This window comes from Furipterus horrens, unplaced genomic scaffold, assembly GCF_987537825.1.
Source record: "Furipterus horrens unplaced genomic scaffold, mFurHor1.1.pri manual_scaffold_6, whole genome shotgun sequence".
Taxonomy (NCBI): Eukaryota; Metazoa; Chordata; class Mammalia; order Chiroptera; family Furipteridae; genus Furipterus; species Furipterus horrens.
The window spans coordinates 51,994,204-52,010,304 of record NW_028327176.1 but is presented as its reverse complement, the minus strand read 5'-3'; positions in this window follow the sequence as shown (position 1 = coordinate 52,010,304).

Genomic DNA, 16,101 nt, shown 5'->3' with positions numbered 1-16,101 from the left:
GGTTCATGAAAGCATGATCAAATCTGTTTTTACTCTCCAATCTATTTCCAGGGCTAACCTCAGTACAGGGCACATGATAGGAGGTCCACAAATAATTCTGAGAGTGCTTAAAACAATAAACCACTGTACCACAACCATAAGAGGCAGTAAATGCCCCACTGTGAACTAAAGAAACCAGCTAGCAGATTCTATAGCAGAGACATTTACAGATCAGACTGGGGAGAGAAAGATGTTTGAAGAAAACAGAATTGAAAATTAAACTGGGGAACCAGGAGTTGAACAAATGGTTAGGGAACCTCAAAGGGATCTAGCCCTAATCTGTTCCTCATGGAGAAGTTGCCAGTGCACATATGACCTCAGTGCTGTGCTTTAGGATAATTAACCTGCCAGGTTTGTTATAGCAAGACAAATGGGAGAGACGCACCTGGAAGAGGCAGACATTTAGAAGTCTGGGGCAATGGCCCAGGCAAGAAATAAACAAGGACGTGGTAAGGGACAGGGAAGAGCAGAAGTCACAAGAAGGGAGCCAAGTGAAGAGTCATGTTGACCTCTTGCTCTGTTGATCTGGGATGAGGGCAGAGACAGACTGGAGTTGGTTTTCCCACAATGAAAGAGAGAAGAGTGAGGGGCTGCCTTACTAAGAAGGGTGGAGTTGGTTTCTGGGGCTGGTAATTGTAAGGCAGGGGAAGGGCTCTCCCAGACCTGCAGGACTGCCAGGAGTAACCCAGAAAGGGCAGGGGTTGCACAGGGTCCCAGAGTCTAGGAGCAGGTATAGATCACTGACTGTAAACAATGTACCCTTCAAGTCTCCTCTTCCTTGAGCCAAAGTGGTTCTGAAAGGTGTGCAGCCTTAGGCCAGCAACTCCAGAAAATCAGGTTGATTTACTTCCTCTTTCTGAGCATGTAGTATCTATGTGTGCATTTATATACATGTTCTGGCTTGTGTCAATTTATATGTAGATGTAGATGTGTTTATACATTTGAACTTGTCTTTGTTTCTAAGTAAGTGTGTCTACAATTGTATGTATTTGAAATAATGTCTGTGCATTTGTCTGTACTTGTGTATGTACAGATTAGAATTTGAATTTCAATTCTGGGCACATTTGAGCAGATGCACAGATGTATAAATGTAACTTTGCAGCATTGTGCCAGAGCTGTCTTGCATTAGCCCACCTTTGTCCACATCTTTCTAATTTCCATTTGGTGATTTCACATTGGTAGCTTGAAACTGCCATGGTGGGAGTATTTACAACACAGAAATCATCAACTGCTACAAATCAAGTTATTGGTTGTTTTTCAGAAAGCTGACTGTTAAACATGTTCCAGCACACACTGGATAGATATTGTACAGATGTGAGAAGGTCAATGATCTGTGTCTATAAGTGTAGAAGTACAATGTGAAGGGGGAACCTGTGTAGCAGATCCAATTTTTTATAGACCATAAACTCAGAGGTGCAAAAACACAATGATTTTCTTAAAACTAAACTGAATTTCTGTCTCAGCCCCAACTACTGATCTAATTGCTTATAGGTGAACTCAGTCATTTCAGGTTTCAACCTAGATTGAACACATCCTCCTCCTGGCTCCCCGTTTGTATCTGAGGGCTCGGGTCAAACAGCACTGCAGCAGTGGGGAGGGGCAGCTACCAGCAATTGCTGAGACATGCAGTTTTCCTCTTAGGGCCTTTGCTCATCAGCCTCCAGTCTCCTGACATCTCCTGTGATTTCCTAAGCCCCATAAAACCTCCAGTGGCTTAGTCCACACTGCTCTTTGGAGAACCTATATCCTTGTCGAGTATCAAGGGGAGCAGGTTATGTTTCCTTCCTTCTAGGCTCCTGGACTTACCCTTCACACTCTTGTCTCCAGGAATCTGAAACAAAGGAGGAGGAGCATCATGTTACCTAACTACACAACACCCTATAAGATAAACTCTACACGGATTTTATAAAGGCTAAAATTCCCAGAGGTCAGGGTCCTCAGAGGGGGCCAAGCTGGGGTTTGAACCCAGTTCTCTCTGACTCTAAAGCCTTTCCACTCTTCCAGACCACACCAAGTCTCTGTGGATTATGGGCACTTGGCACATGCTTTTGGTCATGATGAGTTAGACCAATGGTGCTCAAATAGTCATAGACTTCCCAGTTCTACCACCTGTAATCTCTCCCAACACTGTGGTACCGCAGGAAACCCAGAAATAAGTGTGTGTGATGGGAGGGCTGGGAGCTGAGCCTCCTCTAGGACATCTGTGACATATAAAGCCAGCAGGATACATTTCACGGCCATCCACTGCCAAGCATGTCCCAATCTATATCACAATTTGTTCTTTGGTGTCTATCTAGAGTTCTGGACAGATGCCTTTCTGAGCAACCAATATTCTATGTCCCAGAAGAGAGGGGTAAAGGACTCAGGGTAGGGTAGGTTATGCAGACCAGAACTGAGGTCAGCTGCTTCCTCTGGAAGTGGTCCTGTGAAGTCTTCTTGTAAGTGGGGAGTGGGGGGCTGGGGTGGGGACAAGGGGACAGAGGTGTAGAGTGGGAGCCTCATCTCTCCCAGGCTCCTGCCTTACCCATTATCAAAGGGAACCCGGAGTCTCCCTTTTTTAAAAAGTAAGTAATTGTAGTTTTTGTTGAGACAATTGTAGATTCACATGCAGTTGTAAGAAATACTGCAGAGAGATCCCATTTTCCCCCAATATCACAACTTAGATATCGACATAGACACAATCCCATCAATCTTTCCAATTTCCCCGTTTCGCCGGTACCATTATCACAAGTGTGTATGTATGTGTGTGTGTGTTTAGTCCTGTACAGTTTTATCATATGTGTAGGTTTGTGTATCCACCACCTCAGTCATGATACAGAACAGTCTCATATCCACACAGATCCCTCAAGTTGCCCTTGTATACCCAGACTCCCTCCCTCTCCCCACCCTACCCCTGACCCTTGGCAACCACTAATTTGTTCTCCATCTACAAAATTTTGTCATTTCAAGAATGTGATATAAATGGAACCATATAGCATGCACCCTTTTTTTCAGCAGCATAATTCCTTGGAGTTTCATCAAGATGTGCCATGTCTCGACAGTTTCTTTACAATACTGAATAGTATTCCATGGTGTGAATAAAGTGTATTTAACGTACATAAAGGTTATAATGTTGTGGCTCCTTCTCTCTGAACCCTGGAGGTTCCCAGAAAAACCTGAGAAATAAGAAGAAACTCAGGCCCTGGCTGTGTTGCTCAGTGGGTTGGAACATCCTCCCGAGCACCAAAAGGTTGCGGGTTTGATCCCAGGTGGGGCACTTATGAGAGGCAACTGATAGATGTTTCTCTCCCCCTCCCCACCCCCACCCTCACTTTCTCTGTCTCTAAAATCAATAAACATATCATTGGGTGAGGATTTTAAAAAGGAAGAAGAAAGAAGGAGGAAGAGGAGGAAGAGAAGAAGTAGCAGAAACCCAGTGGCACCAACCTTCAAGTCCTTGCAAATCATTATCCTTCCACAGGCCTGGCAGGACTGTCTGCTGGGAAAGGGGCTGATGAAAATCTAGCCTCCTGGGGGGTGGGGACCTCAGGAAGGAGAGAGGAGGTAAATCATGCCCTAGTCTAGACAGGAGCCTGCCTAGACTAGGACCTTGCTTTATGTTCAGACTTCTGGTGGGGAGACACTGGAGCAGATGGCTGCAAGTAGGGGCTGGACAGGGACCCCTCTCAGAGCAGGTCACCAGGTGCTATCCAGGGAATGGACAAGTACAATGGTGGTTCCAAAATCACACAGGTCTCTTCCAGGAGGGCTCCCTGGAGAAGGTGGGAATTCAGGACAGACACCTCTGGGGCTTTATATCCTGGAGCTGAGCATGCCTCGGACCCCCTTAGCAAGCACTAAGTGTCTGCCTTTAGGCATATGATAAGCAGCCCAAGCTTTGGGCTGGGTCAGGGCCTCTGGCAGAGGCCATGCTAAAATAAGGGACAGTCCCTGGAGCCTAGGGAAGGGAGGGGAGTAAGGAAAGCAGAGGCTGGGAAATTAGCTCCAGGGAAGGCAGCTGTCCTGACACTCTCTACCAAGGACCCAAAGACTAGCTCCCCTGCCTCCTGAACTCCCTCCTCCCAGAATCCTGAGGGTTTGCAGCACAACTTATTCATTCCAGCAGCCTCAGCTGCATCTTTGTGTGAGAGAGCACCTGCTCCCACTAAACCTGACTCTCAGGACCCTCCTGAGGATGTGCCCCTCACTGAAACTCAGGAATGAGGAGGTAAGAGAGAAGGACTGGGAGCAGCACCCAGTGCACCAGCTTCTGAGCATTTCCACATGCTTCGCCTGGGGTTTGGCCAGGCTGGGGCTCAGCACACATGGGTCTCACTGACTGGCTGGGAGGCAAGGTGTTAAGTCCTGGAGAGTTCAGCGAGGAGCCCAGAAGTCATGAGGAGGAAGTAAATGTGGGCTCTGGGTGCAAACAGGAAACCAAGGAAGACAGGGGTTAGAATGGGCTGGAGCACTCAGATAGGCTTCCTGGAGGAGAGATGTTAAGTGGGTCTTGGGAGACTGGTAGGAACTGGATGGGCAGAGAGAAGGGGCAGGAAGAGCACTGTGAGTGGGGCAAGGGTTGGGAGAGGAGGGTGTGTGCAGGGTAGGGGCCAGACGAACAGGGCCCTTTAGGGTTCCAGAGGCATAACTCCTAGTGTCTTGCATGGGGTTGGGAGGTTGAGCTAGGCAATGTTCCTTCCATTCTCTAGCTGCTGAGGAGACCTGGTCAGTGTGACCTGCAGGGAAGGAGATGAGGCAGAAAGGAGAGGAAGGGCTGGCCAGGAGCTCAATCAGTTAAAGCAGTCCCCCTGCAGGGTCCTCCATAAATCTCAGGGCTCCCTGGCCTCCTTGGAGCCCATCCTTGCTGTTTCAGTCCCTGCTAGGAAATAGCAAGACCAGTGGTCTGGTTCACTCAGGACTGAGGGACCTCCTGGGTTGTAGTACTTTGAATTGTAAAAATGGGATGAATTGGTCACCCTATGGAAAACTCACTTCTGGAGAAGGGTCCTAGAGCACGTATGAGGGGGTCAGTCACCAAAACGATCCATGACAAATAATATGACACAAGTGCTTTCAGAAGAAGAGATGCTCAGTTTTCAGTTCTATAAAACTGTCTTCCAGTAATTCAGAGCAGGATTTATATGTGATGGCAAATGACAGGACAAAGTATTGCTCTACTGGTCGGTGCAGCAGTGTTTTCTACAGGGTCTTCCCTCAGGCGATGTTAACCAGCACTTCCAGAGCAAAGGGTTCCTGCTGTCCTGGGGAACACTGAGTCAGTCCTCTACAATCCACCCCGTGCCCCCTAAATCTTGCAGGTCCTGCTGCCCATCAGTACATTCAGGCTTACAAGAACCCCAAAGGAGAGAAACCTGTTTTATCCTGTTGACTGGCACTATAAAAAAGGTTATTTGTGCAGAGGGAGTCTATCTCAAAGAGATTTTAAGTCCCCAGTAGACCTCCCCACCAACCCTTCCCTTACCCCAAGCACACACAAAATAAATTTTCTCTAAAATCCAGTTTGGAAATCTCTGAAGGAGAATATAGGTCTATGGGGTCACCCACCTTATTGTCCCAGAGACACTATACCAACTCAATAAGCCCATCGGCAGACTTTAAGGATAACCCAGCTGGAAGTATACTTTCTATATTTGTTCCATTTCTCTTTTCTTTTTTTCTGTTTTTAATAATCCACTGGCTTTTAACTGCTGGACTTCCCAACTTTCGAAGCTACCTCACTGTAAGACTTCAGGGCCTGGGCTTTGTTTCCCTGTGGGTAGGAATCACCAGTAGCCTCGGACCATGCTGTGGACCCAGGCCATCTCTGCTAGAGACCCAAACCTGGGGAAGATGGACAGAGACATACCCTCACAGGGTGCTGGCCCTCTTTCACTCCTCCTCCCTCTTACCTCCTTTCCTGGAGCATCCAGAATCTGGGTCAGCAAGATCTTGGCCTGCCCAAACTTTTCCAGCCTTTAAGGAGGAAGAACAAGGTGGCTTTCAGCTCTCCAGACCCAGAGCAAGTGCTAGACTAGGCCAGGGGGTGTCACCCAGAGCCACTCTGGGCCTTCCCCAGCATCCTGCCTCTCTCTGAGTGGTGGGATATATCAAAGGAGGCCACTGAGTGATTGAGCAGATGGATTGTTTGTAGTCATGACCTCCCCACCGACCCACTGGGTGGGCAGGAGAGGCATGCTGTGCCCAAATATGCCCTGACATCTGTAGGACCCTGAATGGGGCAGTTGGGACAAGAATGTAGCCACAGGTTGCAAGACCAGGCCAGAGCAGCAGTAGTGGGGGGCTTCCTGGAGGAGGCAGGATTTGAGGATGGCTTGGAGAGTGGGAAATATTCTAGTCCCAAACTGGGAAGAGGCTTGGCCCTGGTAAAACTGTGAAGGGGTACATGTTAGACTCTGGAGGCAGGAAAAGTGAGAGCAAGGTAAGCAACCCCTGTAAGAAGCTAGGTCTTGAGCTTCCTTGTGTCCTAGGCACTGCCCTACTCTCTAGCCTCAAGCTGCACTGGAAAAAACATCAGGTAAACCAGAGCCCCCTGAGGATCCCACTTGGCTGAAGAAAAGCCACTTAACCTTCCCCGTCCCCTAATATCTCCAATATGAGTGTGTGTTGGCAATCAGCTGGGGCAGCTGCCTCTACTTTGAAAGCAATCCACTGAAAGTGTCTGGAAACAGGGTGTCGCATACATGCCAACATCAATCTCAGAGCCCTGGCAGATAGTGTAACCAAGGATCGGTCGTAATATTCCAGTTAGTGGAATTTCCTCTTCCTACCCTTCAGGACTTCCTCACCCCAAATCAGGGAAGGTGCACTTTAAGAGAAACTCTGAAGGAGAGCAAAAATTTGCCCAGAGGACTGTCCTTCTAAGGTGGCATTTAAGCACTGTAACAGGTATATTTGGACTAGGGACCTTCTTCATACCCTTGTTATCACACCACACCTCTTGGGTAAATGCCCACCCCAAGGCCAGCCCAGTTTGCTGAGCTATCTCTGCTCTCTCCCAAGAGTGAGTGGGGTGGGGATCACCATCAGAGGGGTTCGCTGGTATGGTCTGTCCCATGTGGCCAGGCATGTGCGGTTCAGTGGCCAGCTGAGGCCTAAGCAGAGGGGACAGCAGAACCTTTCCTGAGACAAGTGGGAAGAAGGTATCAGCCATGGCTGACCGAGCGGTGACCCACAGCCCAACAGAGAGCCAATTAGCAGCCACCACAATGGTGGTGGACTTGTTGCAGCTTCCACAGCAAGCTCCACGTGCAACCAGCGTGTCAGGCCGAGTTAGCACCAGGAGGGCTGAGTGGAGTCCAGCTGGAGGCTTCCTGGGTTGGGGAACATGAGTGATAACGCTTCCTCCTGGCTCTGGGGATCTGGGCCAAGTGATACATGTGAGCATGCATTCCCCTGCCTGCAAGCTTGTTTGTGTACATGTGTGGGGGGCATGTGTTCATGCACATATCCATCATTTAGGACTCATGTATCATACACATGTACATGCCTGCTCATATTCATTCAGCATGTTTAGTCCATACTTGGTGTCTACTTCATGCCTACTATGTGTGTACCAGGAATTCTGGAACCAAACAGGCCAGAGTCCCTACCCTCCTGGGCCTTACATTCTATGCGAGAGACAAAAAAGAAACAAATACACATCTATATTGACACATAGTTGAAAGTGCTGTGAGAAAAGGTAAAACAGGAAATGGGGTAGGGCTGCTATTTTAGAATATGATCAGGGAGGACCCCTCTGAGGAGATGAACTTGACCTAACAACGAGAAGGCAACTTGCTGAATATCAGGAGGAGGAGACCTATAGACTGATGGCAAGGAGTGGAGCCAGAGTGAGAAGAGCTGAATTCCACCATGCTGCTCGTGTATGTGGTGTGGGTAGGAGGAAAAGGGAGATGCCACAGCTGGAGTGACATTTATGATCCGGACAGAAGGAGAGCCCTTAGTAACAACCCACATGTCCAGCTCAGCTCTAAGGGGCAGCTCTGACCCCTCCCCAGATCCAACCCCACAGCCCAGCACACAGAGGTCTCCCCTGCTAGTGCAGGGCCTGGGGTCCTCCCCACTTGGGCACCGTCAGCTCTGCCAATCCAACTGCAACCACACATAGCAGCCAGCAACAAGAGAGAACAGAACCCTGGCAGCCAGGCTTGACCATGGAAAGAGTGTCTGACTTGGGCCCTGATGCTGCATCCTAGTGGCCAGAGGCAAGGCTGTCTGTGGATGCCCTGACCTGTGGGACCTACTGGCAGATGGTGTGGTGGGACTGCTGAGAACCCAGAGGGAAACACTGGAGACCCAGGACTAACCTCCCTCTGGACTTTCCTTTGGGAGGCCTGGCATGGTGCAGCAACCAGGGCAGGGCCTTGGGACAGCTGGAGACCTCTGCTGCCTTCACTGCCCTGCCCATACCCTCTCCATTGAAGGGGCAGGCTGCAGCCCCCCATGAACATGCTGAAAGCCAGCTTCAGACTTTGCCTTCCAGTTCCCAGACGACACAGCGCTGGGACAGAGAGCTATGGGTCAGTTCAGGAGGGGAAGCTGAGCTGACCCGCCTCAGGAGGCCTCCAGGAGAAATTGGGTGGATGAAAGGGATGAGTGGAGAAAGCTGTCCTCACCATGTCAAACCACCCAAAGGCTTCCTTCGACTAGGGAAGATTGATTTGGGTGTTTCAGGATGATGTCAGATGTGATGCCCGTGTCTGTGTGTCTCAGGGAACCTGCGTCTGTAGGTCTCCTTGAGCCTGTGGGTGTGCATTCGGTGTCTGGGTCGATCTGGTAGCTTCCCCATTGTTCATGCATCCGTGAGCGAGCCATGGGCCTCTGTGCCTGTCTGTCTACTGAGGGCCCCTCTGTGGCCCTGCACGTGCGGGTTGTGCGGGGCCTCTATGAGTACACGCCTTTCTGGGTGTAAGTGCTCCAGATAGCCTGAGATTGGCTGCCTGTCAGCCTCTGAAGTCTGTAACACTCTGTTTCACAGCCTGACTCTGAGGCTCTCGGGGGAGAAGCTGCCTGTTCCACTCTCATCAAGGCTGCAGATGGAGTTGGCAAGGAGAAGGAACGGCTCTTGATTTGCACTTAGCTTTGCCTTCTCCTCACTATCCACCCACACACCTGCCCCCACTGCTGTGCAGTGAGCCAGACTGGTCCTGAAAGCAGTCACATGCTGCCTCTGGCCTCTTACTGACCTCTGGCTGTTGTTTCAGACCTTCATCACCACAGCTCGCAGCCGGAAGGGGCAGGAAGGTGGTGGTGAGGGAAGGCACACCGGTTGACTGGGACAGGCAGTGTGAGGGGGGCAGGCAGCTCATGGTGCTGGGCTCAGAGGCTTCAGCTTTGGGAGGAAATTAAGAAATAATCCAGTCCCCATCCCCAATTTATGCATTCCAGGGGCCATAGCTGCAACTTTGTGTGTATGTGAGAGAGAGAGTTCCTGCTCCACCTGACCTAGCTCTCTCAGGACCATCCTGAGGATGGGCCCCTCAATGAAGCCCAGACGTGAGCAGGTGAGAGAGGGGCTGGGAGCAGCACCCAGTGCACCAGTTTCTGAGCATTTCCACGTGCTTCGCCTGGGGTTTGGCCAGGCTGGGGCTCAGCACACATGGGTCTCACTGACTGGCTGGGAGGCAAGGTGTTAAGTCCTGGAGAGTTCAGCGAGGAGCCCAGAAGTCATGAGGAGGAAGTAAATGTGGGCTCTGGGTGCAAACAGGAAACCAAGGAAGACAGGGGTTAGAATGGGCTGGAGCACTCAGATAGGCTTACTGGAGGAGAGATGTTAAGTGGGTCTTGGGAGACTGGTAGGAACTGAATGGGCAGAGAGAAGGGGCAGGAAGAGCACTGTGAGTGGGGCAAGGGTTGGGAGAGGAGGGTGTGTGCAGGGTAGGGGCCAGACGAACAGGGCCCTTTAGGGTTCCAGAGCAATAACTCAGAGTGTCTTGCATGGGGGTAGAGCCAGGAAAGCTCCTGGGAGTTGCCCTTGGCTGGATAGGGGCTGGAAAGGACGGGAGAAAGAAGGGGCAGGCCGGGCAGGGCTGACCACACATGCAGACCCCTCTATGCCAATGTCTCTGCAGCTCTACTTGACGGTAGGAAGTGGGGTGGGTGCTCAGGACTCTATTGACCCCATGCTCCCGTGTGCTTTTCTTTCCCGCAGGGCAGTGGTCCCATCCTGGCTGTCCCATGGAAACCCTGTGCAAACAAGGGGGCTGTGCTGTGCAAACGGGGTACTTGAAAAATTGTTGCTGTCTCAGTCCCAGCCCAGAGAGTCTAATTCCATGAGTCTGAGGTCACATTGTGCAGCCAGGGCTGGACAACAAGTTGGGAGCCAGGCAGTGGGGCAGGTGGGGCTCACACCTCAGGTCTGCATCTGCTGAGCCCTGGGAACCTTCCCTGGGGCAGTTAGGACTCTTGAGCTCCAAAAGGCAGAAACTCAGTAGAAATCAAAGGTGGGGAGGAAGAAGGGATAGGAAGGGCCTGAACTGGGATCTGAACTACCTAAGCTACACCCCACTCACACATCCCCAGCCTCACATCCTCTCTTCCCCGCCCTCCCTTTGCCCCTCCCCCAACCCCAGCATAGTCCTCTGCAGGCCTAGCAGCTCAGCTGAAGACAATGCTGAGGCAATTAATAGAGTCCTTTGAGGATTTCTCACTAGAAAGCTCTTTAACTCAGCCACCTGAGTTGGGGCCCCAGGCATTGAACCCTACTCACACGTCAGCCCAGGGCCTCTGTTGTCATCTACATGTTGGTTCACAAGTTGACATATTAATGGCTAAGTGCCACATACTTGTACTTCATCCAAGCTCATCCATCTCACTCTCTCTCTCTGGTTCTTTTTCCAGTTCTGGGAAAGAGCAGTTGGAGTCAAGGACCCCCCACACCCACCCCACCCCCAGGGGGTAGAGTGTGATCAGGCAGAAATATGGTTGCAGGGGTCAGCCTTGTAGACAAGGGGGTTCTTGCATGCCAGGCCCTGTGCTGGGCACTGGGTACTCAGAAATGAGCAACTTTCCATGGCCTTGAGGAACGAGTAGGAGTTTGCTGCGTAGAATAGTGGGGCAAGGTGTAATGGGTGAGGTTGCAGAGTCTGAGTCTGAGGCAAGAACACCACAGAACAAGAAGGAACTGGTCAACTCTCTGTGTAAACAGAAAGGGAGAATGCCATGGCAAGAGGGTTCCCAATGGGGCACAGGGCTAACGTGTTTTTTGCATTTGACATTTATCATACTCCTTCCTCCAACTGCCACCACCCACCCCTCCAATGATTGGGCTGAGGCTGATGACAGAGTTTTGTTCTGTTTTTGAAAAGCAGGGCCCATTGCTGCTCTAAACAAAGCAGAGTCTCTGTTAGGAAGGAAAAAGGAGAAGAGGAGGGTCAACAGAAGCCCCTTAACCTACACGTGTGCATTCGCCTTTAGTGTGAGCACCTGACTCCGACACCATAGGCGCACAGGGGAGCAGGTGATGGATATGCTGCCTGTGAAGTTTGCAAAAGTGGGAGGCAACAGGCCAAGGGACTTGACAGGGTTCAATGTGAGGAATGACTGCAAGGAGAGGATATGTGGGGAGAGGGAAAAGAGAGAGTCTGTATGATGTGTGCAAAGTCCCAGACTGCTTCCCTTCCCCCACCTTGTTCTTTCCTGTCATTACTCAGCCTCACACCCTGTCCTCACCCCTACCCCCAAACATGGTCCTCTCACGCCTAGCAGCTTAGCTGAAGACAATGTTGTGGCAATTAACAGAGCCCTTTGAGGACTTGTCACTAGAAAGCTCTTTAGCTGGGCTGCTTGAGTTGGGGCCCCAGGCATGTGACAGGGATGGGGGAGGGGAGCCAGGAACCCCAGGGCCATTGCTTGGGTGGGGAGCAGGACACAACAGAGAAACAGGGTCGGTGGCCTAGATTACGAGGATAAATAAATTATGTGGACATAGCAGTGGTCATTGTTTTTATTGTTCATGATTTGTCTCGTCCTAGAATGTTGCTGTGGCTAATTTTCTACAGAACCAAGACCTGAGGGGTAAGATACCAAACCGGTAACCTGCTCAGGACATGGACCATCACAGGAAACATCCCCCACTAGGATGTGGGCACCACGTGGTAACACTGTATGTGTTGGGGTGGCAATGGGGTGGAAAGTAACATGTCCTTAAATCTTTCTACCCTAACACTGTGCTTCTTTTGGGGCCGGGGAGCTGGCAGGGAAAGAGCTACACAGGGGAGGAGGGGAGGCGAGGATACGGGGAAAAGAGGGACCTGAGTCTCCAGGTCTGTCTCTGCCTGTCTCTGATTTCATTGTTTCACACAACAACCATTGTTTGTAGCCAGGCCAGGCAGGGCAGCAGGGGCCCAGATGCTGACTTGGACCCTGTCTCCAACTGTGTGTGATGTGTGTTTGTATCCCCTTGGGGTCTGCTCTCTGGCCTTCATTCTTAAGACTGGCAGTGGGATCCCCAATTGCTTCTAAAATTCCTGTAGGCTCTGAACCCACCCAGGCTTGGATTCCCTCTGGCTCCTCTGGCCACCATGAGGGAGCCGCAACCAACACAGCCAGACCCAGAGATCTTTAGCTGCCCCTCCTGCACTCTCCAGCCCTCTGACCTACCCAGCCCTTAGGGATGCACAGACCCCAACCACATGGGCCACTGGGACCACAGGACCAACTAAATGTCTGTCCCTGGCCTTGGGCACAGCGAAGGTGTAAGTCTGTGATCACAGAGTGTGAGAAGGAGACCAGAGGTGGCCAAAGCCAGAATGGTGAGGTATACTCATTAGCTCCTGTAAGGATAAAAGTTGAGGGAGAAGAGGAAGAGCCAGGAACCAAGCAATCTATAGGGAGATAAAGCAGGAGCCAGCCCACTGGTCAAATGGCATGTGATGACTAGGTGGGCAGAATTACCCTGACAGCAATGGCAGGTGGCTTTAAGAGACCAGAAGAAATCATGTGGCTCTGGAGCTAGACTTCCTAGATTCAAATACTCGCTCCTCCAAGTACTAGCTGTGTGACCTTAGACAAGCCTGGGTTGTGGGTTCAATGTCCGGTTGGGGTGGGTACAAGAGGCTGCCGATCGATGTTTCTCTCACACATTGCTGTTTCTCTACCTCTCTTTTTCCCTTCCTTCTGCTCTCTCTATATTAATTAATTAATTAATTAACTTAAATAAAGAAAAAAAACAGTTGGAAAAAAAGAAATAAGTGTATGCAGTTACTGAAGTCTGTCAATATGCAAATCAACAAAACTTTGACTCTAAAAACCCTTTCAATCTTAAATTCCTTGAATTGAGCCTGGGAGATCTGCTGTTCCCTCTGATCTCTCCTTCAAGGGAGACTGGGTTCGTCTCCTCTTTTGAACTTCTGCCTAAGCATAGGTCCCAAAGAGCCTCCCTGACCTGTCTTCCCTGCTGGGTGCATGGGGCAGATGAAAGCCAGTGCCTCTGAGTTGCTTCTCAGGGCTCTTGGTTAATAATGGCTTCCCCTTCCTGCTCTTGGAGGAAATGTGAGTCCTCAGCATTGGTTCCCCAGGCCAGTCTTGGCTTTAAGACTATGGGGAAATGAAAGTGCCCAGCCCTGGAATTACAATCCTGGTTCAGTCATAGGTGAATACACTTAACTCTTAGAGGCCTCAAGTCTCCCTTATCTATGATTTTGGGGAGGAGTGGGGAAATATTTACATTTTCCTCCTTCTCAGGGAGGATAATGTTTAGGAAAAAGATCTTAGTGTGCCTCCACTTACTGATGCTTTTGTGACCCAAAAACAAATTTCTCAGTAGAAGAGATGAGAGCATGAAGCTCTCCTATTGGGCTAAACAGGGATGACCAGGTCACGTGACCAATGTATCTACGAGGCATACTACAAACCTTTACATTTTAAATTTAACTTATAAATAGGTAATACATTCACATATACTTACGAAATTTAATGTTTTATGGATATAAAAAGAAATACAGTGGAACGGTTCTCTCTCACTCTTGAACTCCACCCCTTCTCTTCCTAGGAAGCAAGCAAAATTACCATTTTCTAATGGATCCTTCCACAGATTCTCTATACAAAGAAATAGTTATGTAGCTCCTTTCTCCCATATGGGTATACAAAGAACACCTTCAATTGTTTTTATGGCTCTGTTTTGTAATGTACCAAAACGTACTTACCCAGTTTCCATTAATGGACATTTAGATTGTTTTCAGTTTGTCCTGGTGCTATAATGAAGAGTCTGTAAATAAGCACACAGTCATTTAAGGTGCCACTGATCCTTATATATATCCCTCAGGGACTCTTACCCAGGGCCTTGGGACCCCTTAGAAACCAGCAGATATAGAATTCAGAGAGACAAACTCAAGAACCCTGGAAAGTTGGAAGGGAAAAATCTTCCTTGTTTCTTTGCACTAACCTCTAAGTGAAATTCAACATTTCCTTCCATTATAAATGCAGGCAATAATGTCACAGTAGTTAGCTGTATGTGACTTTCTCATCTTATACGATAGAAGATATTTTAAAATATTTACATTCATTCCTACTTTGTCATTGTGATAGTAAAGGAAAACTATTTCTTTACTCATAACATTTCTGACACCAAATGTGTGCATCCCCCCCCCCATCAACCAATTTTCCAACTCTCCGGACACCAACTAAGAGTCATATAATTATATTCAATTCTGACAATAATCACCTGGACTTAGCAACAGACTTCACAAGTTTAAAGGCTCAATCCCACAAGATTGCCTTCACTCTACATGCTAGTCACAGTCATGAGTCCCCGAGGTAGCCACATTCCTGTCTGACTTGGCTACAAATCAGATTCCCACACACCGTCCTGAGGTTCAATAATTTGCTAGGTATCTACAAAACTCAGAAACACTTACTCTCATTTACCAGTTTATTAAAGGAGATGATAAAAGATGAAGTTGAACAGATGAAGAGATACATAGTGCAAGGTACGGGAGGATCCTGAGCACAGGAGCTTCTGTTCCCGTGGAGTTGGGGTGTGCCACTCTCCCATCATGTATATGCATTCACGAACCAAGGCCTCTGAACCTCATACTTTAGGGATTTATATGGCGGCTACATCACACAGGCATGATTCTTAACTCAGTCTCCAGCCCCTTGTTCCTCCCTGGAGGATGGGAAATGAGATTGAAAGTTCCAAGCTTCTTATCATGGCTTGGTCGTTCTGGTGACCAGGCCCCATCCTGAAGCTATCCAGGAGTCCATTAACAGTTACTTCGTTGGAACAAAAGATGCTCCTATCATCCAGGAAATTTCAAGGGTTTTAGGTGTGCTGCATAAGACACTCTTATCTCACCTCCATCACTGAGGAAACTATAAGGGTTTTAGAAGCCCTGTGTCAGGAGCCAGGGAATTGCTGGATCATATGGTAATTCTGTGTTTAATTTTTTGAGGAATGTGTATTTATTGTTATGCATGAAATGTATTATTCTGAGATGAGAAGCATACCAGACTCCCGTTATACATACCATATTTTTGCTTGCCTGTCTCGGTCACTAGATGGGGGACTTCTTGCCAAGGGCTTCCAGGCTCCTTGTGCCCCTTCTGTAACTCATAGTGGGCGCCTTGCGTGCCCTGCACTGGGCGACTTGTAGGCGATACAGAGGTGAAGACTGTACCCCAAATGAACTCAGCCAGAGGGATAGTTAGGCTTGAGGATGACTGATCAAAGGCGCCCCAACTCCTTCCTGTGCCACTTCCCATGCCACGGTAATCTTCCTTGGCCCCAGCTTCCCCACCCATGAAATCAGTATCCACATCATCGAATCAGTATCCACCAAGAACATACCGCCGAGACTTTAGTACAGTGCCTGGTACATGTTAGGCGCTGAACATGTTCTGTCCCTGTTAGCTGCAGGGCAAGAGAAAGCCCTGTATTAAACCTGCCTGGAGGCTTCTGGCCCGATGTTGCTGCGGAGGGGTCGAGAGGCCCTCCCCTCCCCTGCACACCACTCCAGGTTGGCGCAGGAATGCACAGGGAGGGGCCCCTGTCCTGGCGCCTCATCTTCGCCGCTCTGGACCGCCCTGCCTCCCTCGGGACGCATCGCGGACCAGCCCCTCAGA